Here is a 26,749-nt window from a genome sequence, read left to right as displayed (position 1 = left end):
GGAGGGTGAAGGCCGCCTCCGCGCTCGCTGCGCTCCCCTCTCCCCCTCCTTTCGCGACGACGCCGGAGTTTCAAAACATGGAGTTTCCACAGGAACTTTGCCAGGCCGAGCTCGCAGCCCTCCCGGATTCCCGCAGCGGGATTCGCCGAGTCCGCGGCGCCGCGCGGCCTCCCCGCTCCCCGCCCCCCAGCTCCAGGGAGCTGTGGCCACCGACAGCTTGGCCAAACCAAGCGTCGGGGAATCACACCCCGAGGAGGCCCGTAGTCTCGGAGGCACGGCCACCCGACTCGGGCTCCGGGGGGTGGGGGTGGATGGCCGCCCGGAGCCTCGTGCGGGAGCCGAGCCGAGCCCGTCCGCCCAGCCAGTGCGTGCCTTGCTGCCTCAGGCGCTGCCTGCGCTCGGGGACTCAGGGCCCAGCGAGCTCTGTCGCCGCCGGGGCCGAGGGTCGCTGAGGCAACGGAGGGGCACAGGCCCGGTGGGTCCAGGCTGAGCCCGCTGGCCGCTCGCGCGGTGGTTTGGTTTTGTTTTGTTTTGAAGGCATGGGTGGGGGATGGGCAGCACCTTGTCAATGAGAAATTTCCTGTTCGCAAGACTCAGCTTGCCGAGAGTTTCTGTCCTGTCCTTGAACTGACAAGTGGATCTCGGGCCGCGAAGAGTCCCCGAGAGTCGAGGCCGGCGCGCGCGGGGGGTGGGGGCCGGGGGCACCGGCGCCGAGGCCCCGGGAGCCCCGCCGAACGGGGCCGACGCCTGTCCTCCCGGTTCCCGGGCGCACCCCTGAGCGCCGAGCCGAGCGGTGACTAATCTGTGGCTCCGGGCCTCTTGGCACGCCGCCCGGGCTCGCCTCCCGCCCCCCCCCATCCCTCCTCCTCGCCGCCTTCCCGGCCCCAGCGCGCACAGCTCCGCCGGGTGAATCGCGCGGGCCTGCGCCGCCGCCGCCGCATTCCCCGGAGTGTGGGAAGCGGGTCGAGGCGGTCGACTCGGGAGTCGTCTCTGGTCGGCCTCTTGCGACCCTAGTCCGCGTGTGCGCGTGCTGCCTTCTCTACGGGCACTTTGATCAGCATTTTCTTCATGCTGCGGAGGAGCCTGGGCGTACTGGGGCCTTTTAACCCCTTCTGGGCTAGACCCATGTAAGGCTCCTAGGGGGAGTGTGCTGCAGGGGAAGACTGGTCCACACGACCAGTTGGGTTTGGCAAGCTGGAGCCAGGTGGAGCCCTGCTCCGTCCCAGGAGCTTGCCCAACCGCACCACTCTCTTCTGGAAAGAGCAGGCCGCCCAGCTCAAGGCAGCTCCTTAACGTTCAAGTCCGCCCAGGGGCCGCGCAGTAACCCAACCTGCCCAGCGAGGCGCGGTGCTGCTTTCAAAGGCCCTGAGCGCGGAGGCTTCTGGAGATGATGGGGAGGCCCTGGCGGGACCTGCCCTCACGCACCCAGTTCGCTGGCATGTAGATGCCTCTCAGCCTGGGCTAGGAACCTTGCTGTCGCCCGGTGGACTGGGCTCTGGCAGTCTATCCTTCCCTTGCCCTGGCCTCGCCAGGGAGTTAATGATTGATATACTGGCTCCGCGAGGCCGGCGCCCTCCCAAGCTATTTGTCCTAGCTGAGGAGTTGCTGGCGAGCTGCGCCGAGGCTGAAGGAGCGGGGGTCGCCCAAGAAGCGAAACCATGCCACGGATGGGAAGGGGCGGCCACTTGATTAGCTCCCAGTGGGCGGCTCTAGTCCTGTCCCTGGCGAACCCGCAGGAGGCCCGGCCTGGGATAAGGAAGCATTGGGAAGCTCCACATGTAAATGGATTGGCAGCTGGTGATTAGGCCGTCCGGTTTTATGAGTCATAATGGGCCGCCCGCCTGGCCCTCAACCTGATCCATGTGGACCAGGCGCGCTGGGGCCCAGGCGGTGTACAGTTCCCCGCAGCGCCGAGGAAGATGCTCAGTGGGGGAGGGGGGCTAGTCGCCGAAAGCGTTGCGCAGGATTTCCTCTCATTTCTCGTAGAAGGAAACACAAACACCCTAAATCAAACCGCTCCGACAACCGAAGGCTCCACACAGACACATCAATAAGGATTTCGCCTCCTGCGTTCGAACGCACTGAAACTCTTGTCCTATTTTTATGCAAATGACACCACACAAATAGATCTCGCAGGCCTAGGAGAGAGGCGGGAGGAGGAGGGGCGGCGGGAGGGGGAGGGCGCCAAGCTCGCACCCCGGGGCCCGCGCCGGCTCGGGCACCGTGGGGCTGGCACTAGCCAGGAGGCCCGCCCCGCGTGCGGTGGCTCTGTGCCAGCTCCACCAAGTCGGCCGCGTCCCCAGGCTGCCTGCAGAGGCGGATTAGGGAAGGAGCGAAGCGAGCCTGTGACTAATCGCGGGGCCTCGGACCGGAGCACCAAGGCCATGTGCGACTGACAGGATCGACACTAACAGAGGACACGGCGACGCCTCGCTTAATTACAGGCTTAAAAAATTGCCGCCTGAGCAGCTCCAGTGCGGAGAGCTACCGCGTGCGCGTGGGCCTAGGGAGCGCGCCTGGGGGCGGGTCCATTCTCTCGCCCCAAGGGAAGGGCTGGTGTGTCCTGAAGCGAGAGACTCGTCTTCAGCGTCCCCCACTCCTCAGGTGCACCCCACCTAGGGTGCTGACAGAATGTGGCTTGAACTGGCCAGCCGATTAAGATCCAGCCTCCAGAGCTAGGTTTTCCATCCTTTCTCAGTAGAGTCTACATTTCCTTCTCACCCTACCTCCTATGAAGGAGGTGGCCTGCATCTGGGGGAAAGGGGTGAGAGATTCCAACCAACCCGTGAAAAATAAGAGCCACACACGAAACACTTTCTCTTCCCTCTCGACTGCGCTACAAAGCCCCAGATGGCCAGAGAGAAACAGAGACAAGGCTGCAAGGAGCAAGGGCCACCAAGTGCCAAAAAGTCTAGGCTCACAGACACGCATCCTGGGTCCTTTGCCCGTGGTCACAGTCCCTGTGGCCCAGATCTCCTTCGCTGTAGAGCCTCCAGAAAGAAGCGTCGGCTGGTCGGCTCGTCTGTGAGTGGGGGTGGAGTTAGGAAGGCGGGGTGGCAGGGAAACCAGCAAAAGAAGTTTCCACCCTGCTCTGGTCGGCTGCTGCCAAAATCCCCGGGCCCTTCCCCGCCCGCACCGCCTTCCGTTGCCACCACAAGTTTGGTTTAACGAGAGCTCAGGACAAAAGCAAACGTTTTCTATAGACCCTGAAAACAAAGGGGAAAAGAGACGCGCGGGGCCGCAGAGAAGCGGCTGCTAGCGTAATGGTGCCAGGCCGAAAGCAGAGAATTAGAACTGCAAAAGCCGCGCGGGCGGGAGGAAGTGGGAGGCGGGAGCGCGGGGAAGGCGGGCGGGGGAGGGGCGCTGCGCCATGTTTCCGTGTCACCCGCCGAGTCGCCTGCGCTGGGTTCGGCCGCCTGCTCCTGCCTGCCTCCGTAACAGCAGAAATCGTGCGATTAGCAACCAGACAGGCGGGGACTCCGGGCCCGCGGGGCCGCCGCACACGCCGCCCGCGGCCCCTGCCCACCCCCCCTCGCCCGCCGGGTAATCATCCTCGCTGCAGCGCGGTGTGCACTCTCATTAGAGCAAGGAGGCTTTTCTCCGTGCGCTCTCTCGGCTCCCGCTGGCAAAACAACGCCTTCCCTGGCCGGGCCCAGGGCCAGGGGAGTCGCGCAGGGGACGGGGGCGGGGTGAGATAGGGACAACCAAGCAGGTTAGCTCCATCGTCCGAGAAGATGGGGAGGGTCCATCGGCCCCTCTCCACGCGGGGTGGCAAAGTCTGAGCTCGGGAGAGATGCTGGTGCTGTCTTGACCTACGGCCGCGCCTGGCACGAGGCGAGAGTGCGAGCGTGGGGCAGATGAGTGTGTCTGGGTTAAAGAGTGGGGTGGACACTAGGAAGGCTCCCAAAGCAAGTTTTGTCCCACCTGACTTGCAAAAGACCTCTTCAGGCCAGGGGCTCGATCTAGGGGTTGTTGGCCTTCGACTCTCGTGGAGACCAGGGCCGCCACCAAGCTTTCTGGCTTTGGGCTTGATCGCCCAGAGGGAGTAGGAAGTAGAAATGGCCGAATATCGGTTGTTCCGACCCCTAAGCGTTGGAACCCCATTTTCTCCTCTGCGATCTCTGTACACCAGAGTAGGCAGCTTCTCCCAGCACCAAGCGCCCAGCTGCAGGGCCCGGGAGCAGGTGTTCTGCCGGGCCGGCAGCTCCAGGCCCCTCCCGTCCCAGCTGCAGGGCTGGGAGAGGAGAGAGAGCAGGCATGTTTACGGCGGTAGTTGAGGGACGTCTCACCGGACCGAAAGGAGGAGCATCCTCCGGGCTTAAGTGGGGATACACCAGGGTGAGGACAGCCTCCTGGAGCCAGTAGGGATCAGGGGTGACGCGCGGCCAGCTTTCGACTGGAACAGCCCTGGGGGGCAGCAGTGGCCGCTCAGGGTGGCGCGAGGGCTTCCGGTCCCCGTGACTGCGGCGGCGGGTCGGTCGGGAAGTTCCCGGCGCGGCCGCGAGGAGCACCCTCCCCTGGCTGCGCAGCTCTCGCAGCCGATCCCTACGAGCCTCTGAACGTGAGGCATATCGGCTCGAGTGGGGATGGGGGCTTCGGGGTGGTCCCTGCCCCGCTCCAGGCGCGGAGGCGGGGACCCAAGACCCTGCGGGAGCGGCAGCGCGCCTCCCAGCCTCCCCCCCCTTGTCTCTGCGCCGCTGAGATGGCGGGCACGTGAAGCGCAGTTCGGCGCCCGGCGTCTGCCTGGGAGCGGCCTGGCCCGCCGGTTCAGCTTACCCGCGGGTGTAGGAACGCGGAACCAAGTCGGGCCGGGTGTCGCAGAGCCCGATCCCCCGCCCCCAAGCTCGCAGCGGCCCCGCATCCCCTCCCTGCCCGCGCCTGCCCTTGGGGCTGCGCCAGACGGCTTGCCCGAGGGGAACTCGGGCTGACTAATGGGACGCGTGTGGGCCTTACGTGAAGCCCGGCTGTCAGCGGACGCCCGCTCGCTCCGGGCCAGGCTTTTCGGGGAAGGACAAGAGGGGTTTCCCCAATTGCTGCTTTCGGCTCCCCGGGGACGATCCAGGTGCAGTTGGCCCCGGGCATTGGGTCTTACAGCCTGACCTGCAGCGGGCCGACTCAGGGCGTCTGGCCCCCAAGAAGCAGACCTGAGGTGGAGGTGGAGGGATTAGGAACCTGGGATATCTGAGCCTGTGGTGGGCCGAGGCTCTGACCGGCCTGGGGACCTCCAGGTCTCCATGTTTGCGATTTGGGGCCAGCAGGTTGGATGAGGGGAGTTTGCAGGCCTTCCCTTAGGGTCTGGACTTGGATACCAATACCTTCCTCAACAAGTAGAAAGTCTTCTGGAAATCCTTTGGTGTGATTCCTGTGAGGAGAAAAGGATTTCTAAAGCTCCAGGAGAGTCCCATTAAGCTGAGAATTCTTTGATTCTGCGTGATGTCTTTTCCTCCCTTTATGGGGTGGGGAGACTGTTAAAAATCATACTTTCTTATTATTTCCAACTAATAACTAGCTCATGCTGGCAGTTATTCGACCGTCCCAAATATAAACTACCTGTTTAGTCTCAACACACCAGTTCGATGGTGAAACATAGACGTCGACCAGTAACTAAAATAAGTGTGAGAGCTTGGGTTGGATACAGAATAAATCCTCATCACGCATCTCTGGTTTTATTCAGCCTAATTACACTAGTAATCCTGCCCCCCACGAGAAAGCCCGAAACCCTACAGTAGAGGTGTGACTTTTCCTGGGGAGCCTCGCCAAAGGGGAGGGCGTTGCTAGTGAAGGGGAAGTGGGCTTTAAATGTCACTTCCAAATGAAAATGCTTTCCTTCAGCCTTTTTTTTCTTCTTCTTTTTTTGATGCAGTTTTCGAAAGGAGCATTTTTTCGAGATAAGAAGTGACCGATCAAAATCGCTGAGGGGAGGTTGTAAGCAGCCGCTTTGCCCCAGCTTAGCCTTATCTTATCTTTCACACTTGCATGGTGGAAAAAAATTGGCTTATCTTTATCCCCACCCCCTTCTCGCCTTAATTGCTAAAAAACATTGGTGTGTTAAACAGGCTGGAAGGAGGTCTCTGGATTGTCAGAATAGAAAGATTCAAAAATGTGCCAGGCATGGTGGTGTATGCCTTTAATCCCAGCACTGGGGAGGCTGAGGTAGGAGGATCACCATGAGTTCAAGGCAAGCTTGAGAGTACACAGAGAATTCTGGTCAGCCTGGGCTAGATCGAGACCGAAGCTCGAAAATAACAGCAACAACAAATGTGGGCTCCTGGGCGGGGTGAGGGGGACCCTAAAAAGGGTTGCAAGATTTATTCTTTACGCCAGGCCTTCCAGTACAACCCTCATCATTGCCAGGGTGTTTTCTTCTTCTTTTTTTTAAAGACAAGAATCAGGATGGTCTTAGTCTGGAAGGCTTTTTGAGTCCTCCTTTTCCCAGCACCACGTTTACCAACCTCTCTTCTCCCTTCACCTTCCCAAAGTTGTCAGTGGATTGAGACCTCTACCTTCATCTCCCCTCCTTTACATACATTCTCCTTTTGGGGAGGAGGGGGGATGCAAGGCTGGGACGCACAGCCTGCTGGAAATCATTAAAATATATGCGAGTGTCTGCAAGCACACACTTTTAAATCATGGCGTTTCCCCTCCACGCTGGTATATTTAAACTCCTGAGCGAGCTGGATCTCCTCCCTCTCAGTCGTTTGTCTGTGTCACCGACAGGCCGCTAATGGCCAGGCTTCCAAGAGCTGTGCATTATGCATTAGCCTCCTCCCTCTGCCACACACAGAAGGTTCTGTCAGGCACCCCCCTCCGTGTTCTGCACTCTCGGCCGGCTGGAGGCTTCACCACTGCTAAAGCACTAGGGATGTAGGATATGGGGGGGGGGGGTTACAGCATGCAGAGTGGCCCTGGAGGAAAAATGGGAGCGGGTAAAATGTGCCCCAGATTAAGTCATTTGGGATTCCCAGTCCAGTGCGAGCCCAGAGCTCTGCTCCTGGCTGCTACCTTCCCAAGGAAACCACCTCGCGCTGCCCACCCCTGTGCCCAGCTTGGGGCGGAATGCTCAGAGGTAGAGGCACATAAATGTTGAGTTTCCATCTGCTGGGCTGTAGTTCCTTGCTGCCGTGGGCGATGGTATGAACCCCTGGAGGCCCCAGGTGCCACCCGAGAAGGGCTTGTAATGGTGGGTCTTTTGAGGGGCTCGACTACAAAATGGCTGGGGCAGGAGGCAGTCCAGCAGGAGCCTAGGCCAACTAGTTGACGGTTCCCTGCCCTCTTTCCCTTCGGTTTCCACTCTCTGCCCCCAGACAAGTAAAATATGCGCGGGAGGCGCCTGGCTAAACAAGAACCCAGGGGGCGGGACGTGGTGTTCGGGTTTATCTGCCTCAGCATCCGGCCTGTGAGGCAGCTTCCAGGGATCTTAAACTGGGGACAGGCCCAGCTGTAGTCGAGGCCTCCTAGAAAGTGTTTATGCCATTCAGACAATGTCCAGTCATCATTGGAACACCTTGTAGCTGTGCCTGAGATTCAGGAGTTCAGGGCCTGACACAGATGGTCCTGGACAAGAAATTTTTAGAGGTTGTTGCTGTGTACCATGTTAGTCCTGCTCTTTAGTCCTTTCTCCTCCAAACACCCAGTATCCCTCCAAAATCTACTGAAAGCAACCATCTTTAACCCGATGAACCCTAAATCTAGTATTCTTTCATCCTGAAAAGCACTTTTGGAAGTTTTGGGATTAGAGAAATTCTTGGGGCAAGGATAGGCCTTGAATTATTCATTTGAATTTTGGAGAAGGATACTCAGAGGGTGAGCCAATCAAGGTTATGTCCTACCTTGGCATGTAGTCCTTTTATAAAAAGAAAATATGTGTGTGTGTGTGTGTGTGTGTGTGTGTGCGCGCGCGCGCGCGCGCGCATATATATATATAGAGAGAGAGAGAGAGAGGGGGGGGAGGGGCAGGCTGGTGAGGTGGCTTAGCGGTTAAAGAGCTTGCCTGCAAAGCCAAAGGACCCAGGTACGATTCCCCAGGACCAATGTAAGCCAGATGTACAAGGTAGCACATGTATCTGGAGTTCATTTGCACTGGCTAAAGGTCCTGGTGTGCTCATTATCTCTATCTGCTTCTCTCTCTCAAATAAATAAATTAAATGATATATAAAAATATTTTAAGTGCCATTGGGTAAAACTTGACTTCATTTACAAAATGACTAGAACATTGGAACACTATAAGTGTGGATATTGGTGTTTTTTTTTTTTTTTTTTTTGGTTCTTCGAGGTAAAGTCTCACTGTGGCTGAACTGGAATTAACTATCTAGTCTCAAAGTGGCTTTGAACTCATGGCAATCCTCCTACCTCTGCATTCCAAGTCCCTGGATTAATGGCGTGTGTCACCATGTGCAGCTTATTGGTGTATTTTTAAAGATAGTTAACATTAAAAAGTTACTTCACATTATGTGAAGCAGAAGTATATTATCTGTTACCACTCAAGTACCATATACTGCAATAACTCCAATACTGTGTGCCATAAGACAGAAAATAGCCTCAGAGGAGGCCCATCAGAGGCCTACAGAGCTTTAGGATTTCCATTCTACATGTTATAAGTGAACCCTTCCCCGCAATGGTGGGAACCTAGCCAACCTCACCAAACACACACACACACACACACACACACTGATAGATGCTCATTACAGGATGCAGGACCTTTCCCCTAGGCCTGGGTGTGGCTGGAGTTATAGAAGCCACCCTGACAAGTCTTGCAGTATGTGGAATTTAAAAGTGGCAGCCAGGCTCCAGTCTTGCTCCCAGAGGCTCCAATTTGCCTGCCCAGTTGCAGAGACTGATTTAGAATCTGCAGCAGTAGAATGCTGGGGAGCCTGAGGTCAGTAATATGTTATAACCACAGGACCTTTCATGAGGGTGGGGCAGGTGGAGTGGCCGCACTCCACCTCGGAGAACCTCTCATTTCATTGCCTATTTATTTTTCAGCTTGCCCACTCCATCTCCTCTGCTTTCATTGAAATCCTCCCCTGGCTGAGTGCAGGGTAGAGCAGCCTGACCTCTGGGTCAGATCCCTAGGAGCTAGCTTGGGGGAGGCAGAGGAGGAGGGAGCAGGGGAAAAGCAGACCATGCGCACACAGCTGCAGGCCCTCAGCATCTTGGAGCCCCTTCTTTAGTGGGGACCCAAGATGGGACTGCCTTTTCACAGCTTTTTGCCTCTTTTCTCCCCCACTCCCTCCCAGCAGCAATTTCTAGTAACCACACCAATAGGTGTAATCCTTTCCTACCTAGGGTGCCTGGGGACAATCCCACATTTTAATTCCCTGCGAGGCACAAATCCTCCACCCCCAGCCCACATGGGCACTCATGCCTCTTAGAACTTCCTTGACTAGAGATATTTCTAAAATCCCATGGAGTTGGACAATGTATCCCTAGGAGATGGGGGGGGGAGCCTTTAATCCTAACAGCTGCAGGAGGACACTGGAGGTGAGAGACTCCCTTAAAAGAGGGGAAGGGGTGAGTGCTGCAAATTAAGGCAGAGAGACTGGTCTGTTTGCTTCCAGCATCAAATTTCTCCCACAGTCAATTCTCCCCAAGATCCCTTAGCCTTTACAGCAACTCCCCCCATCCATTCATTTTAAGTCTAAGACTTAAAGTTAGACAAACAGGCCCCTTTGTCAGCAGCCCCCGGAGGCCCCAGGACTCCTGCCTGCCAAAGGCTCCGTGCTGGACTCCTGGATTTTCCAAAAGTTCTTTATAGTTGTATGTGACTCAAGCACTGGGAAAAGCCTGTGACAGGGAAGACAGTTGGGGAGGTGAGAGAAGGTTGCTGGGTATTGAGCCACGGCCTCTACAATGAGGCCTAACCAAGCTGGAGCCTGGCACTGCCCCTCCAGTGGCCCAGGACAGGTCTTCCACCTAGCCTAAAGCTGCACAGCAGCCCTTTGCCTGGACCGGTGTTCAGTTTCCCCACAAATACCCAACCCCAACCTTCCCGGTTTTGAATAAAAGGAGTCGCTTCAGAAAGAAATGTTACTACAACACACAAACCAGCGGCCTTTTCTCCAGCTGTGTCTGTAACTTGCATGAGTTCAGTCTAATAACTTTTAATGTCTGGTCCTAAAATGTCTTTATAAAAAATAGCTTTACAGCATAATAGTCCAGGTGTCTTTCTGCTTGTTACCGGAGATTAAAAAAAGGTGTGAGTTAGCTTTCAGAGATATTCACCCTCCGAAAGACCAGGATGAAAAAGGCATGCGTTCCATTTTGCAGGCCCAGGTCCTGAAAGCACTGGTGGCTGGGCTCTGCTTGCCTGGGTACTTGCCTGCCAGTCTTTTGCATCAGTTGTTACAAGCAGCTCTGGAGCATGAAGATTTAATTCTGCTTGAAGTTTCGGGTTTCAAACGGTAGGGATGTTTCACTTCTGCTTTGAAAATGGCTGTTTTTCATAACTATATGCCGAGAACTAAAACAGAATGAATAAAATCGCACCTAATATCAGTCTCATAGTCAATAGTGGGTCTCATTTTTAAAAGGGAAATATCTGCTAACTAGAGCTGATTTTGGCCTTGACCTTGACTTAGTAATCAACTTGAGATGCTTTTGATTATTTTTGGCATATGGACACTCTAGGATATTTAAAAACTTTCTGTGTGGATTTACGACCCACCTCCATTTAAGACGTAGGTTCTCAAGCCTGCACCATCTTGTCCTTAAGCAGAAGAGATACTCCCTAGCATCAAGACCCCACTGAGCAGCCTAACTGGGGTCTCATTTGGCTGCGATGGCTGAGCCCCCAGCCTGGGTGCAGTTGGGTTGAACACCCTTCCACGACGTTCAACCCTTGCCTCCAGCCTCACGGACCCGGGCTCTCGGTTCGCCCTTGAGGCTCTGCGCACCGGGGAAGCCGGAACCTCGCTTCCCTCGCTTCCCCCTCACGTCTGCTTGCCCCCGCCCTCCCCGCCCCCGGCGCCCAGCGGCGCGCCGAGTGTGCAGGAGAAGCTCAATACGTGTCAATTGAATTGAACTGCTGCGGGCGCAGGCTGTACGCCGCCGCCGAGCACCGATCAACACGACGTTACCGAGTGGAAATTTATGGGCTGAACGGTGTAAGCCAAAAGTTGTTCCCTGCCAAGGAAAATAAAACGCGGGAGATAATCTCTGGAGGCCCAGGTGAGGGGCGAGGCCAGACCCTCCAACCATCTGAGGAGTGAATGGACCGCTAAAATGCTGGAGAACAGAGAAACTCAGGCGTGTCTCCGTTCCCCAGCAGTCCTCCCACCCTCTTGTGCCAAGAACCGCCCCCCCATCCTGAACAATTCCCTGTACACAATTGGAATGTCCGGGGAACTCGGTCGTGGAGTTAGGTCAGAATGGCCACTGGTGCCAGGGCTGGTGTTTTCAGATAGCCCTGGACGTGCAAATGGGAAGTGGTTGCTCTGGTAAGAAGGGGCGAGCTGAGATGAAGAGTGGGAGGGGACACGCACTGGTGAGCTCTGCTCGTCTGGGTCTCTCCAGGGGGAAGCGAGGCCGGCAGAGCGCGGCACTGGTGGCGAGAGGCGGCGGTGGCGGCTGCCGCTGGGGTTTGACAGCTTTGGTTGAGAGGAGTGTGAGGCGCTTTATGGTAATTGCGGTCCTCCACTGGCCTTCTGGGTAGCGAGGGGTGTCTCGGCGCGCGGCTGGGAAAGCCGCCCCTCATTCCCTCGGCAGAGGACCGGTAGGCTGTCCTCGCGGCCAACGCCGCCCAAGTCGTTCTCAGCTCCTTCAGGATGTGCGCCCTAGCCCGCCGTGAGAAGCCAACTCTGGCCAAGCTGTGGTGAAGAGCACTGAAGGCTGCAGGAGAGGGGGGCGCCGCCACCCAGGTGGTCCGGGGGTTCAGATGTGGAGAGGCCAAAACGCGCTCGCCTGGGAATCGATGACGGCCAAGGAAACTCGGGCAAACCTTGTCTGGGGAATCACCCCTCCCGAAACCCCACACCGCGGAGGCGCCGCAGCGGAGGGTGAGCAGAGACTGGGGGAGCTCAAACTTGCAAGAGCTGGAGGCGGCGGCGGGCGGGCGGCTGTCGCCCGAACGCTGTGCCTGAAGGGGGAGGGGAGGCGGTTGCTGAGAGGAGGGAGGGAGGGAGGAAGGGCGGAGGGAGGGGGAGGAGGAAGAGGAGGGAACCTGGGAGGGGGGGACGCGTTGGGATCGCTGCGTGCGGCGGCAGACGGAGCCCCAGCTCCCAGCGGCAAGGTGAGGCAGAACTGCGCTCCTCGCTCTACGCGGGCCAAGCTCTTCGGCTGTGGGGGAGACGCATCGGAGCTTAGATCGCGACCGAGAGCGGGAGCTAAGAGGGCGGCGGTGGCGAAGGGGGAGCCCGAGAGCTGCTGGGCGGAGAGCCCAAGCCGCGCTGTCGCCGCGCTGGGACGACTTGGCCAACACACACACACACACACATACACACACACATAGAGCACACACAGCCCGAGCGGGCGCTCGCGGCGAACCGTCAACATGGCGCTGGGGCTCTTGCCCGAGCGCGGGCGGCAGCGGCGACGCGAGAGCTGCTGAGTCTGGCCGAGCCCAGTCTAGCTGCGGGATCCGACGATTGAGCAGGGCCGTCGCCACCTGCCTGGAGGGTCCGATCTCCCCCCACCCCCACGAGGCCCAGAACCCACCCCTCCACCAGGCCGACCGTGAGGGCGGCTGGCTGGCTGCAGACGGAGAGGGAGGCGAGCGAGCGCGGTGCCGAGAGCTGGCTGCGGGCAGCCGGGCACGGCAAACTTTGCTGTTCGTTGCGCTTCACCGGCCTGGCTCCTTTGCTGGTTAATGTAGCCACCCCTCCTCAACCCCGCACACCTCTCCCCACCCAACCAGCCGCCCTCCGCTCCTTTTCGCCGCCCGGACTCCGCTCGGGGGGAAAACTTCAAAGCGCTGGATTGCAGGCTCCCTGCCTACTTCTCGACTGGGGATTTCAGGTCAGTGCCCAAAACACCTTTCCCTCGGGAGGCCGCGGGCGGGCTAGCGCGTCGCGGGCGGCACTCGATCCCCCTCCCCCGGGGCTGCTGCCTGCCGAGGCTTCTCAGACTCCTGGGTACCGCGCGAAGGTTTTGCCTTGCGCTTTACATTCCTTAGTCGCTTTCGTGTTTATTTCATAGCTGTAAGTTATTAGAAATTCAGCCAACCTAAGCGATCCCGCGTGGGCACCAGGGAAGGAGGGGCGCAGCGGGAGGCCTGCCGCCTCCCGGGAGGGGGAGGCTGGGAGAAGAGGGAGTTCGCTGAGTGGAAGTTGCAGCCTGTGTGTCTGCGCGGGAGCGCGGTCGCCGCCGAGCGCTGGGACTTAGGCGGGCGGGTGGAGGGGGGGCTGGTCTGGAAAGCTCGGCTCAGTGTTAGCTTGCTAGCAGGAAGGGGAGGGCGTCGGGTTCCCGTCTGGTTTCTTTTTCGACTCGGGAAAGAACTGTAAAACCCCCAGCAATTGCCGCCTTGTCTCGCCTCTCCGCGGGCCGGTCATTCTTCCGAGCGGAACGACGGCTTGAGCGTGCGCTAGTATGTGTGGCGGGTGCCTCGGGCCGGGCCGAGCTCGACCTGCCGCGATCTCGCAACTCGGGAGGAGAGTCCCGGGTTTTTTCCTGGCTTGCCCCAAATCGAGAATCACGTGGATTTTTTAAAAAAGAAAAACTACTAGGAAACCATAGAGCCCGTGGTTCAGATTTGGCCGATCCTCCCGCCCGCTAAGTCAGATGCTTTGTTTTGTAAATGTTCTTTTAAGATTATAATTCGCAACCCCCCTTGCACCTCCACACTCGGGGTGACGTCCTAGGGTAGGTTTTAAGTTTTGAGCCTCCGGGGGTGGGTGTAGACTGCTCTTGGGTGCGGGCGGCGCCGGGAAGTAAGTGGGGGGGGGGCTGGGCCTTGGGCCCTCCGCTGGGCAGCGGGGAGTCTGGTGGGAAGCCCTGATGGGCGTGTGAAAGTCTAAGGCCGGAGGAAGTTAGTCCCACTCGGAGGGCGGGCGGCGCGGAGACTCGGGGTGAAGAGGAACTTCGACACCGAGGCGCGATCCTCGGCTGAGACAGGCAGGACGAGATGTGGACGCGCCGCGAGGCCAGCGCTGGGAGCAGGCGGGCAGCTGCGCCGCAGAGCCTCAGTCAACTCTGGGGTCCAGGCGGCGGCTACGAGCGTCTGCTGTTTACGAAGCATACCGCCGTGTGCGGAGTAGGGTAGCTCATGGCACGTATAGTCCCGACGGGCTTTACCCTCGTAGGATCGTTCCAGGGGGCCCGTACCCACATCCCGAAGACGACCGAGTCTGGCCGCGTGTAGGCCGAGACCGAACGAGGCTTAATTTGCTGTTAATGAATCTTTTCCAGAAAGTCCGCGACCTCCAGTTAAAGACTGTGAATGCCCGCGCGCGGGGGCGCGCGCCTCTGGCGTCTAGAGGGTGGGGGTTGGGGAATGGAAGAGCGTAGAAAGGAGGAGGGTTATGTGTATTTAAAAACAAACCTTAAAAAGAAACCAGTGCGCTTCAAATAGGTACTCGTACTGCCTCGCTGCGTCTAGACTAGACAACCCGTGGTTTTAGCTGTGTGGTTCTCCCCTCCTTTTTAGAGAGGAAGGTTGGAGAGGGGTTCTGGTATTTGGTTCTAGAGATAAGCCACACACACACACACACACACACACACACACACACACACACATCCTTAAAATGGTCCGTGAGTAAAAATGAGGAAATGGCCCACCCCAGAAGGAGGTGGTGGGTGGTGAGCATAGACTTGGGTATTTCTAGCCATCTGACACTTCCTGTGGCACTGGAAACGGACACACTGGCCGAAATCAACCCTACGGGGTGTTGGATTCGGTTTTTCCAAGAGAATTGCTTGTGTGGAAGGCATTTTAATTGTCGGCCTCTGAGACTCCTGTAACGTGGAACTTGGGGAGAACCCAATCCACGACCCTTTCCACTCCGTCCTCGACCTGTTATCTGTCCTGGGCTTTGCAGTGTTGGCTCTCATGCTTGTTTGGGGGAAAGATTGTGCGGCGTGGAGGAAGGTGGGTGAAGGAGATGATTAATATGCTGTCCAGGTTTAATCTGAAGCTGGCCTTCAGCGTGCGGGTGTACACCGCCACGCAGGCGAATTGCCTGAGGTGGTTTGAGGAACACGCGGGATTCGGGCGCTTGGCCGGCCAGTCGGGTCTGGGGCTCGGCTGGCCCCAGCGCTGTCCTTTGAGGCGCTGTCACCAGTAGGTGACTGAGAGTTAATTAGGAAGTGTTCTCTGGATCAATGGGCCGCACAGCTCATTAGCGATTCTCTCCAGCCCTTTACAGGGCCGGCCTGGCCTCCGCCTCCCACACAGGCCGGGGCCCCGCGGTCCTGGCTGCGGAGAGCCCCGCTGGGAAGTGGGGAGGGGCGGGCAGTGAGGGACAGTGGGGAGGCCGGTGTAACTTCACGGGGCGGCGCGGTGCCGTGCGGTGCTGCGAGGCCTGCGCAGCCTGCTCTTTCTTCCTGCCCGTGGTCGTCTCCACTGTGTCTTTAACTCGCTCTCGCTCGCGTCGCTGCCTGGCTGCTCCTCCCCGCCTCCCTCGCCTATCTCTTGTTCTCTAAGCACGACGCCGGTGCTCCCCGCCCAGTTTGGGATTAGACAAGATAAAAATAGGACTGCCTAGCGCGCGTAGCTGTTACTGTGCCTCGGCAGCCGGGCTGGTGGGAGTGTGGGGGGCTAGGGTCTGGAGAGGACTCTGGGAGGCCGAGTCTTGTAGTACCCTTGCTCCCCCCACCTCGCAATCGCCCCCATGCTCTGTCCGCTGTGAACCTTATGGGCCAGGGAGACCTGAGCAGGGTCACTCTCGCGGGTGTTGTTGGTGTGCGGGTGATAGATCGGTCTAGACAGGCATGCAGACTCCCTCCCGGCTGAAGAATCGGGGGCTGCCAGGGGCGAGTGGGGGGGGCGGTAGTGGCGACGGTAGACTCCCGTGAGCAGCTTGCGAGCTCTAGCTAGCCTGCGGGCCCAGCAATCCTGATAGAAGGCAGGACTCGGGGTTTCTCTTAACCCTTTAAGTGCGGTAAAGAAAGAGTATAATAGGGGAGGGGGGACAAGGAGTCTAGTAGAAGTGACTGGAGGGCAGAGTGGTCTGCAGTGGGGGGCTCTGGAGTCTAGGCCTAGGATTTTCCTTTTTCTGTGGTCACATCCTGGCGCATTTGCCAATTCCACAAACCAAATGCAGCTGCTGGACAGCCAATCTAGCTTGATTCTAGTACTTCTCAGTAGGGGAGTTGTGAACACACAATGAATGGACACCTTCACTTAAGGCACTGAGCTTGGGAGTTAGAGGTGTAGACTTCTTGATTCCAGGGAGAATTTCCGGGAGAAGCTCTTAGAGGTCCGGTCTGCACACAGATATAATTGGGCTCAGGGTCTGACCCAGACTGCTGTAGACTAAGGCTCTGAGCCTGAGGTGCCAGGCCAGTATATACAGGTATGCATTGGAGAGCACAGCATTCCTTGAGTTGTCTATAAATAGACACTTCACCATGAACTTGTTATGGGAGTTAGAATCAGAAATGTGCAAGGAAACCGTCCAAATAGGAGTTGGTCTGGACAGTTAAGAGATACATCGTTTGTATACACATATGGGGCTAATATTGAATTGGTCTAAATAAAATTTAATACAACTCTGCAGACAGTCTAGTTCTTTCCAGAGCTTGAAATTGGTGGGTGGGTTCCCCCATAGATATTATTACTTATTACTAGCATTCCAATCTCTTCTCCCTTTAAGGGTTTGTGGTCTAAAGAATCCTATATTTACATTTAAACTGCAAATCCATGCTGGTCTGGCCTTGGGAATGAATCGCATTGTAGAAAAGCCAGAGGATGTATTAGGGAGGTGCATATTTGTTAGACAGGACAGGAATGTTCAGATTAAGATGTGCCTCTGAATGACATGTGCTGAGACAAATCAAGACACTTGGGTTCCTAGGTTCTAATGGAACAAGAGATACATGAGAGATAAAGAACTGGCCAAGAGGAATGTAAACATGGGTATGCAAATACAGAGATGTATAATGATATTCTTAGAGAGAAATCCCAGACTTTGTCAGACTAGAAACTGGGGCAGAATTTCTGTGAGTGCCTTCCAGAGACAAAAAAAAAAAAAAAAAAAAAAAAAAAGGCCTATTTGATGGTGTGAAGAGGGTCACTTGGAAACTACATGCTTAGGCACACGGGCTGGATTACAAAATCTGCAATGCCTGAGAAAGACGTAAGCCAAGTGAGATTTACGTGAGTACAGAAGCATGGACCACACTACCACGTTGCCACACATATTCGAAGGAAAATATCTTCAACCAGTAGGAAGCGACTGAACAGCTTCCCCAAAGGGTGGGTGGGTGGCCGTTGTTTTAACTAGGGCCACTTCTGACCACATAGGAGGAGTTCTGAAGAGATGGGTGTTCTTGACCTTGGATTGTAAACGAAAATGGGCTAGCTTCCGCTTATTGGTAAGGAGGAATAAATGGAAAGACTGCTAAAGTCCTGTTGGCTAAAGCGGGGCAGGCCTTGGTGGACTGGGAAAGAGCGCTGACAGAAGTGTGGCCTGGGAGGTATGCTTTCATTTTGGTATGCAATATACATACATACATATATATATATTTCCTGCTGGAGGAGGCCATGCCTGGGACAGTTTGTGCCGGGTAGATTAGTCGGCGCCTTGGTGACCCCAGACAAGCATGTAAACTCTTGCTAGGTTTTAGTTTGCCTGGGGCGACGATTTGCCTCGGTCCCTCTTTGTCTAAGCCCAGCCCGGAATTCCAGTTTTTATTGGGAAAACCGCACTTGGGTGGAGCTGAGGCCGTGTGGGGCAGGGCTGGGCTGTGGGTTGGCTGGAAAGGCCCCCTCAACCCCAGGAGGGGCCTCAGGAGCCAGGGCAGATCTTAACCATGCCACCTCAGTGGTTTCCTCGAGGACTCTGGGTTTAGAGACCTAGGCTGGCACAGCAGGGACTGCATGGGTCCACCCCTGCCCATCCCTTTCTGTGGCTGGTCCCAGGTGGAAAGGAATTCAGAAGGTCCTTTGTTAGGCCTCGGGGTCACACTCGTGCCCTAGGAGCTACTGCAGGCAGGAGAGCAGTCAGTGATCTTGCCCTTCTGGATCCCGCCCAGACCAGGCTGAGAAGGCCTGGGCCATCCACCACCAGCCTCACTTCTTGGCCAGTGTTTATGGATGACGGGATTCATCTGTTTGCACAGCCAGCCCTGATGCTGAGGCCTAGTTAGTGGAGCTGGGAGAAGCTGCCCTGCTGGATGGAGTGTATGATCCCTCTGTCAACCCCATTGGTGGCCTACTTATGTGCAGCCTGAGCACTTTGCTGAGGGTGTACACTGGTTTCTAACCCTGCTGAGCGGATTCCCAAACTTGTCCTCAGTATGCCCCTCAGGAGGGGATAATCAATGTTGTGATGGGTAGAAGTTTCATTGAAGGTTCTGTTTGATAGCTATGTAGAAGGTCCTCTTTGGGGGCTCAAGCTCATGTTCCTAGTGGTCCCATAGTGGTTGGTCTCCAGTTTTAGAGCCTGGATCTTGCTAGCCAACATCTAACAGACTGGGCTTCCCACGTTTAGACAAGTGGAGAAGTCCAGTGGAGAAGTCCGCTCTTGAGAAGATCCTGACAGCATAAAATATAATTTGTGATCTAAAAGACAGTTTCCAGTATAATCTCATTATGCACCACAGACTCCCAGTGTTATTTTGTGGAAGGCGGACAATGATCAATTTACATTGACCCGGGGCTGGGCAAGCTTTTAGATGGTAATTGCCATATTGATTTGCATGCAAAAAGGAGACCTGCTAAAATTAAAGACCGGAAGCTAAATTAAACTAAATTTATTGTCTAGGTGCAAACCAGGGGAACTGATGGGGAAGGGAGGTGAGTCAGGTCAGGTTGCCTAGGGCCAAGCAGGTAAGAGGCTCCAAAGCTTGGGGTTGTGGGTAGTTAGAACTTTTAAAATCTATCTTTGCCCTTGTGGCTTAAATGGAATGCAGGGAAGGGGACATATTTAGGGAAAAGGTTGAAAAGGTACCAGTACAGTGAAGCCTCTGCAGTCTTTCAATGCTAAAAGTAACTAGGAGGAGGAGGCTTAGAGGGGTCTTCTCACACCATTTCCGGCACTCTGTACCTCCCATTTCTATTGTTCTGCTGGGGCATCCACTGTCGAGCCAGGGATATCAAAAACTTGCAACTAATGAGTTAAAAGAAAAAGAAACAGTCCTCCCTTCCCGCCTTGCTCTTTCCTCTTCTCCCTCTGCAATGGTCAACTTTTCCGCCTACCGTAGCCCCCAGCACAGTTGGGACTGGGTTTACTATGCTAAGGTTTTTGCAGGCTGAGCTGGATGGCTATAGCTTCAGAAAGCCACTGACTGACTCCTGGTGGCCCAAGTTGGGAGGGGAGGAGAAAATGGATTGGATCAGAGTAGGAGAAGGTGTCTGACTGGGGTCGCCTCACCGGAAGTATTGGCAGGCCAGTTCCAAGCGGGTGGAGGAGGAGGAGGAGGGAGCCCTGGAAACTGGTCTGGCTGGCCAAGGCTGGAAAGTTTTAAAAAGAGAAAGAAAGCCACTTGCGGAAGGCTGGCCAGGAGCCAGGGGCAGCCGGGCTGCAGGGGCGTGCTTGGCTGGTGAGCAGAGAGCCTGCCCAGAGATGTCACTGCCTTATCAGCCTGATGTCTTTGCTAGGCCATTTCGAAGGTCTGTGTTGCCCCCCCCCCCCAGCTGTAACGATGGAAGAGATGGTGGGTTCCTTTACCGATCTTCACTGAGTGGAAGTGAAGATGAAGTTTGCAGGGTGTCGATTAACTGGAATATCTGTACGCCTGGGCTATGGCTAGGAAGAAATAGGGTGGGAGGAGATATTGGACTCTGAGATTTGGAACTCAACTTTCGGGAAGGAAAGGTTGGTAAAAGGAAAGCTTTCGCACTGCATCCTCCAATTTGCTTCACGCTTGGCTTTTGGTGGGGATATTGGGATGTCTAGTAGGGCCTGAAATCGTGTAAGTTATTTGGTTGGTAATTCTCTCTTGTACCCCATTTGGTCCCTTGAGTCTGTTGTTTCAAACTGGTCCTTAGGAGAGGTAGGTATAAGAGCTCTTTCCAAAGGGCTTTTGCTTTCTAGATAATTTAATTCACTGCTTTGCTGGCAAGACCAGGGTACCAAGCCCAGTCGCTAGCACTTTTCCCAAGACCTGAGAGGAGCCAGCCCACCTACTCTGGCTACTGTGGACTGGCACAGGAAGAGAAAGTGGAGCCTTGCTAGGTGCCTTGGCCCTCACACTAGGGTATCCAGTGTGGGAGATTTGTAGGATATAGGGGAAAGTTGTGAAGAACTTTCAGCGGACCTTGAGGTTGCTATAGGATGGGGGATCAGGGCTCACTATGGACAAATTGCATAAGGCTTAAATGCTGGCTTTTTAACCTGTATTCAGTACACAAGGCCCAAGAAGCCTTCTAAACTTCTTTGAGGAGACAATATGTGAAAATAGGAATTTCATATGGCACAATTAGGCCAATAATTGGCTCCTCTCCGCAATTCCAGGACTGAGTTTGACCGTGGCCCATTTTTACTAGCTGTGTGACCTTGGGGGCAAGTTATTTATGGCCTCTGAGCTTCAGTAAGTTTCTTCATTTGTAAGACTGGGAATAATTATCCACCTTCAGGATCAAAGACGAATGTTTAGCACATAGTAGGCCCAGAGGATTAATAATTGCTTTGAATTGCTGGTCATGTTTCTCTAAGTTAGTTGTTCCTCCAGACCCTTTTGCTTCTGACACCCTCAGAGACCCACTGGACCAGAGTCCAGGGACCCTGGCATATGTTCTCCTCCAAGGGCATTCCTCCCAGTCAGCCTGTATGGGTTCCTCATTCCCTTTGTTAGTGTTCGTTGCCTTTTAAAGGATTCTATATGAAACAACTTGGGTTGTTTCTCCTACGTGGGATCATTTTATGGTTAGGAATTGATTTCAGAACCTGTATTTATGTGCAGTTTGGCAAGTTTTCCCATCATTATTTCTGTGGAGGGGACAGGAGCTGCTTGGAGGGTAGAGACCCTGTTGAAGGAGGTGAAGGGGTGGCCTGCTGCTGACGCCAGAGGTGCTGTGGTTTGCTTGATACCGGATTAAGTCCGGATGTTCTGAGGGTTCACTGTGGCTTTCTATAAGTCAACCAGGGATTGCTTCTTTTCTATCGATATGTATTTTAAAAGAAATTACTAGCACTAGAAGAAAACCAGACCTGTATGGATCCAGGCCGGTAGTAAGCTACTGTGATCAGGTTTCCTCTTAGACTCCCAGAGGGGAAGTCAGCATTTGATTGAAGCTACACTTGGTTCTTGACTCTCAGGGGATTCCTGCTCTGAAACAGGAGCCCTCCCTCCCTTTCTGTCCTCCTCTTCCCCCTCCCTCTTTTTCCCTTCTTCCCCTAAAAGCCTTTGTGCTGAAAGAGCTTCAGTAGGCACGAATCTCTCCCTGGTCCCTCTCTAAAGACTGTCTTACAGCCTTTGCTGACATTGTGTTGTGAGCAGTGGGTTTTACCAGGCCAGCAGTTTTGCCCCCATTTTAGCTCAGTATTTTAGAGGGTAGTGTATGGACACGATACGCTGAACTGTGATGATCGTCACAGTGTGGAGCTTGGCGGCCTGGAATCTGAAGACGCCTTAACCTTTGCCCTGGGGGCCCTCTAGGAAGGGGGGTGAGGTGGGGAGCTCAAGGACTGAGGATTGTTCTCGAGGGTCTGTTTGTTTTCTCCAGCCATAGAGGCTGAGGGTGGAGTCAGGCTAGCCTGAGAGTATGTTCCAGCCTTGAGTCTGATTTAAAACTTGGTTTAATTGGAGAAACTCCTAGGCATTTCACAGTTCTGGATAAATGCAAACTTGAAATAGCTCAAGACCTACGTCATTTGGGAAAGAATAAATGAAGTACAGAAATGTCCAAAGTATGTAAATCCTAGAGTTGTCTGACCTCCCATAAACACATGACAAGTGCCAAGGCATTTCCAGTCAAAACATCCATGGACCCAGCAGCCTCCATCCTTTGTATTTATTATTTTATTAACAGCATTTTACACAGCATTTAACAAGCCCAGCCTGCCCCCCGACTTGCAGATTGGGGTGGAAGATGGTTGGGGGTAGGGAGGAGTGGTCTACAAAGCCACTAGCTAGAACAATCTCCAGACAGAGGGGTTTATTTCTACTGGCCAAAGAGGAGCCAAATGTCGTGCTTAGGATGAAGCTGCGCTGCTATGATGTGTCTGTCTGCTCTCAGCCTTCATCCCAGAAGGTAAAACAGGGTCCTCCCCAGTCTGCTCTGCCCATCAATTATTGGTGATTTGTAAAGAACAAGTATTTGTCTGCTATCGTTATTCTATATCGTGGTGGAAAGTTTATAACGAAAAGTAATGCCTTTCTTAAGTCATAAAATGAGCCTTGTATGATTATTTAATTAAAATCTATTTAAGGACCGATTAGGCGTGTAATTTGCGCTAATAATGACGATTATGGAAATGTTCAACTTAACCAAAAATCATAAAGGAGACATTTCGATCAGTGGGGCGACCAGTGAGTTGGGCGATTTCCGAAAGACTAGGAGCAGTCCTCTGTGGAACTGCACTGAGCGCAGGTCTGCCTGGTCTCTGACAGCCTGGTGAGCTGTAGGCCTCCCTGTCTCCACCCTAGGTTGACTGGGGCAAACTGGCCCCCACTTGGCCCAGTGTGGCAGTAGCGTGAGCCACCTCTCTTCCCATCACGCTTCCTCAGGCTACCAGAGGTGCAAACTCCAGGAGAGGGCTGAGAAACCACAGAGAAATCTTTGCGAAATGGCGGTGCTCTCTGGCTTTAACAAATAACACCCGACAAACGCATGCTTCCTTGGCTGGCCTTGGCTGGAGCCCCGAGGGGTGGGGGGGGGGTCCCTTGTTCCGGAGAAACCTGCCAGCTGCTGGGCTTGGTGCGAAGGCGAAGGCAGACACAATGCTGCTGTTGTTGGTTTGATCTCTAACTGTGGATTGTTAGTCTGGCTTTAACTATGTGGTAAGGGGGGAATGTGAAGGCTGTTTACAGCGAGTGCAAATAATGTGACAGCTGTTGGCGCGCGAGCAGCGCTGCGCCTCCTCAGCACTTACACAAAGCGCGCACTATGCAGGCCCGAGGAGAAGCTGCAGAGGTGGCCACCACTTTCTGGCCAGCGCTTCTTCCTGAGAGAGAGAAAGAGAGAGAGAGAGAGAGAGAGAGAGAGAGACAGAGGGAGAGAGAGAGAGAGATAGATAGATAGATCAGCCTTACCCCCGCCTCTGACCCAGCACACATCTCTGACTTCCCAGGAGTAGCATGAGGGTGTAGTAAGGTTTGTATGTTATGGTTTAGGGAACTTGTTAGGTAGGCAGAGCTGACTGGAGAAGGCCCAGGGAGACAGAACTGTCACTGTTTGGGGGAGGGGGGGGGGCTTGGCCAGGATCCATGGACCTGGGTCTTCAGCTGCTTGTGACAGTTTGCAAGATTGGGGAAAGCGACTTGGAGCCCTAAGTAAGCTTTTTGGAAAGAATGTGTTATTAACTGAAGGCTTTCTGGGCATCGCTGAGGGTTTCTAAAGGCTGTTGTTTTCCCCTCTGCAGTGGACCTATTATTCAGACAAGTTAGGGACAGGCTGTCTGCTGTGTTCTGGGCACTGTTTCCCAGGATGGAAATGCAAGTGAGTAAGTTCAGGACCCATAGCGGGTGCACATTTCAGGGGAAGGGATGCAGGGTAAGTTTAGATGACTCACACCCCATCACTTTCCTGTTCTCTAGAGTGCATTTTACCTTCATTCGCAGCCAGAAAGCATGCAGTTCTGTGGCCCGCTCACATCACCACCTACTCCGGTACCAGCTCGATGCCTGCCATGGCAGACAGGCCTTTGCTTGAATTCCGGTCCCAGGCTCTGCAGGGAGGGAGGTGCCTGGGTGGTAGGGAAATCCCTTAGTGATGGCCAAGTACCTGGATCTGCTTCTGGGCTGGCCTAGGGCAAGCTGAGTATACAACTTCACCGCTCTTCTCCAGCCCGTGGAGTATAGAGAATTTTTTAGGGCTGACTTAATTCTTGTACATTCTGCCTTTTTATGTGACTTTGGGCCTTGAATATGCAGCTTCCCGGATGTCTGTGAATCTAGTTAGTCCCCACCCCCAGGTAAAACCCTCTGGGTTTTAACGTGGGCTTCTACATCTAGTTGGGTTCCCTTTGGGGAGCTGGGAGATGCTTCTGGAGTGATACATGAACTTCGGTGCCAGTTCTATAAATTGGTCTCTTTTTATGACGTGTGCCATTTTCTGTAGGAATGTTGCTTGCAAAACGAGTTTCGCCTTGGAGGAAAGGCGGAAAGATAAACAAGTCTGCAACGCCAAAATACTGGCAGTCTTTCCCTCCTTCCAGCTCTCTTAAAGCAGCCGGGCTGTATTTCCAGGATTAGACTCATGCTTGTGAGGAGGGACTCTGGTTGGCTTTTTTCCCCCCAAGCAAATGCAAATTAGAGAAAAATAATTTTCTTTCAACGATATGCAATGTATTAGTCACTTGTTATCGTGCTCCAAGGCAGGCCTCATTTACGCGTCTGCCAGCTCGTTCACATCTGCTCAGCGCTGTTCAGGGCATTTTAACCTTGGCGGTGTCGTGTCTAGTCCCACAGATCAAGGAGGAGTAATTAAGCTCTGAACAGCCACAAAAATTCACGGTCCCCCATCTATAGCGCAGTTGTTCCATGGCTTTGTTTTGGGGTGCTTTGAGTTCCAAGACGGAGTAGCAGACATGGGGTTTCTATTGTTTCTTGTAAAAGAAAGTGGGTATCCCTCTGCTTCTCTAACCCTCAGCCTCAGACTTCCCAGGACTGACAGGCGCTGCACAAACAGCAAGGAACCTGCATGCAGATCCCAGGACACTTGCATTTTATGCATCTCCCTTTGTGTTTCTTGGGGATATTAACGTTAAATAGTAGCCTTATGCTATAGCTTGTTCCTTTCTGTTGCATGGTGGGGGAGCAGGGGAGGATAAGTCATTAAGTGTGTTTCATTCTACAAAGCCCTGGTGTGGAGACTGAGGTGTGTATATCAAGCCTCCAAGGCTTGATATGGGGCAGATATTCAGGATTTGCCCCCAAATTGTACATTCCTCAGTGGGGACTCAGCTCTGTAGGGACTACATAGATGAGGGGTTGGCAAGGGACATTCCTTTTTTCCTAGGTTTCTCATGCTGGATGGATGGTCTTTTTGAGGGACGTCTGTTTCCAAATTCAGGCCCTCCCTCTCCCTCGAATACACCTGTGGTTTGCTGACCATCCCTGCGCCTGATCTGGGAGAAGTGTCACACCCGCGTGTGGGGAGCTCTGCCTAGGGGAGGAGATGCATAGAGGACAACGCTTGGGTCCTTTTCTGCCGCTGTCTTCCCTTCTCTGGAACCCTAGGGCGCCACACACTTACCCCTTTATAGTTGGCCACACTGGGTTCACATCTTTCTAGAGGAAGGCCCAGAGAAGCCACCCTCTAGTCAGAGTGGGAGAAGTCTGCATTGCTAATTTGGAAACTTTTGCCATGAAGGCTCACGTTTTCCCTGAACCCATCCAAAATTCAGTAGTGACTCTGGGAGAGGGAAGCCTTGGAAGCACTTGGGAGAACTGCAGGATCCCAGGGGTTAACTAGGGAACGGAGAGTTTCCTTTACGCACCCTGGGGAGAGATGTTGGAGTTCCTGGAAGGCCCAGCAGGACTCCATCCCCACTGCTGAGGTGTCTCCAAGCTCCTCCCTTGGCGGGGGTGGGAGTGATCCCTGAGGAGGGGTGGAAAGGGGCAGGCAAACCACCCTGATGGCTTTCAGAGGAGGCCTGGAGAGGGGGGTGCCCCTCCCCCTCCCTTGCTGCTTGCCACCAAGGGCCAGTCACTTTGATGGCTCTGGGCTCTGACCCAAGTGTCCTGTGAAGAGGCAGGGAAGGTTCTAGGTGCTACAAAGGTCAGAGCTGTGCAAGTCCTCCCTCCCTCCCCTCCCCCAAACTGTTCCCTGGCTCTGTTACTAATGCAACACTTGGTGGGGACACCCACAGAGCCCATGGCTGTGGCTATTGTTGTGGTTTGGTGTGTGCACCTAGTCAACCTGGTTCTCACTTCCACAGATGACCCGGGACCTGGGAGCAGCTTGGGGATCCTGTATTCCCCAGATACATGACACTGGGGAAAACAGTCCAGGAGGACCCACCCCCTCACACATCCAGGGAAAGCTTTTTCTTCTCATTTCCCTCCCCCACAAGGTCCTCCTCACAACATGTTAAAATAGGAACGCCACCCCCCCACACACACACCGCTTAACACCAGACAGAGTGTGCTGCTGCTGTGACTCAGTCTGGGTTTGGAGCAACCCCAGGAAGGACAGGTGCACTAGCTTTAGGCTTCCTTGAAATCCAAAACAACTGCTAAGGCCCCATCTTCCCCTGACCTGGCTCATTGGTGTCCTGATGTGGAAAGCCATGCAGCCATTGTGGGGCTTATCAGGTACAGCATGTTTAGCCGAGTTAGGTACTGTTGGATGGAGTTAACCGTTACTAATTCCAGCTATTGCCAGGTAAAACTCAAATCGATAGTACAGTTTAGGCTTCTGGAAAACGCAGTGCCAAATATTTACCGGGGTGACCAAGGTTGGAGAGGCTCTGCCACCTGCCCAGACATACACGGTGGGTGCTGTTGAGAGCTGGGGTGCTGTGGCAGCTGTGTTCCTTCTGCATGTTTT

General features: G+C 54.6%; 1 protein-coding gene across 10 annotated transcripts in view; it reads left to right on the top strand.

Moving 5' to 3' along the window:
* Window positions 1-26,749, top strand: part of Bcor (BCL6 corepressor) — a 138,232-nt gene that overhangs the window by 79,224 nt on the left and 32,259 nt on the right. For 3 of the 10 annotated variants that reach the window (XM_004665745.2, XM_004665743.2, XM_004665741.2), the window contains exon 1: window positions 12,249-12,951. The exons of 3 other annotated variants lie outside the window; for them this stretch is intronic. The gene's annotated coding sequence lies outside the window, so the exon portion shown is untranslated. Of the gene's footprint in view, window positions 1-11,414; window positions 11,436-11,711; window positions 11,994-12,195; window positions 12,227-12,247; window positions 12,952-26,749 lie in introns of those variants that run through there. 4 more of the 10 variants (XM_045140105.1, XM_045140101.1, XM_045140104.1 and 1 more) reach the window with 4 other exon arrangements.

Source organism: Jaculus jaculus, chromosome X, assembly GCF_020740685.1.
Source record: "Jaculus jaculus isolate mJacJac1 chromosome X, mJacJac1.mat.Y.cur, whole genome shotgun sequence".
NCBI classification, from domain to species: Eukaryota; Metazoa; Chordata; class Mammalia; order Rodentia; family Dipodidae; genus Jaculus; species Jaculus jaculus.
Note: the sequence above shows the minus strand (reverse complement) of the source record. Positions and strands in the feature narration are given on the sequence as shown.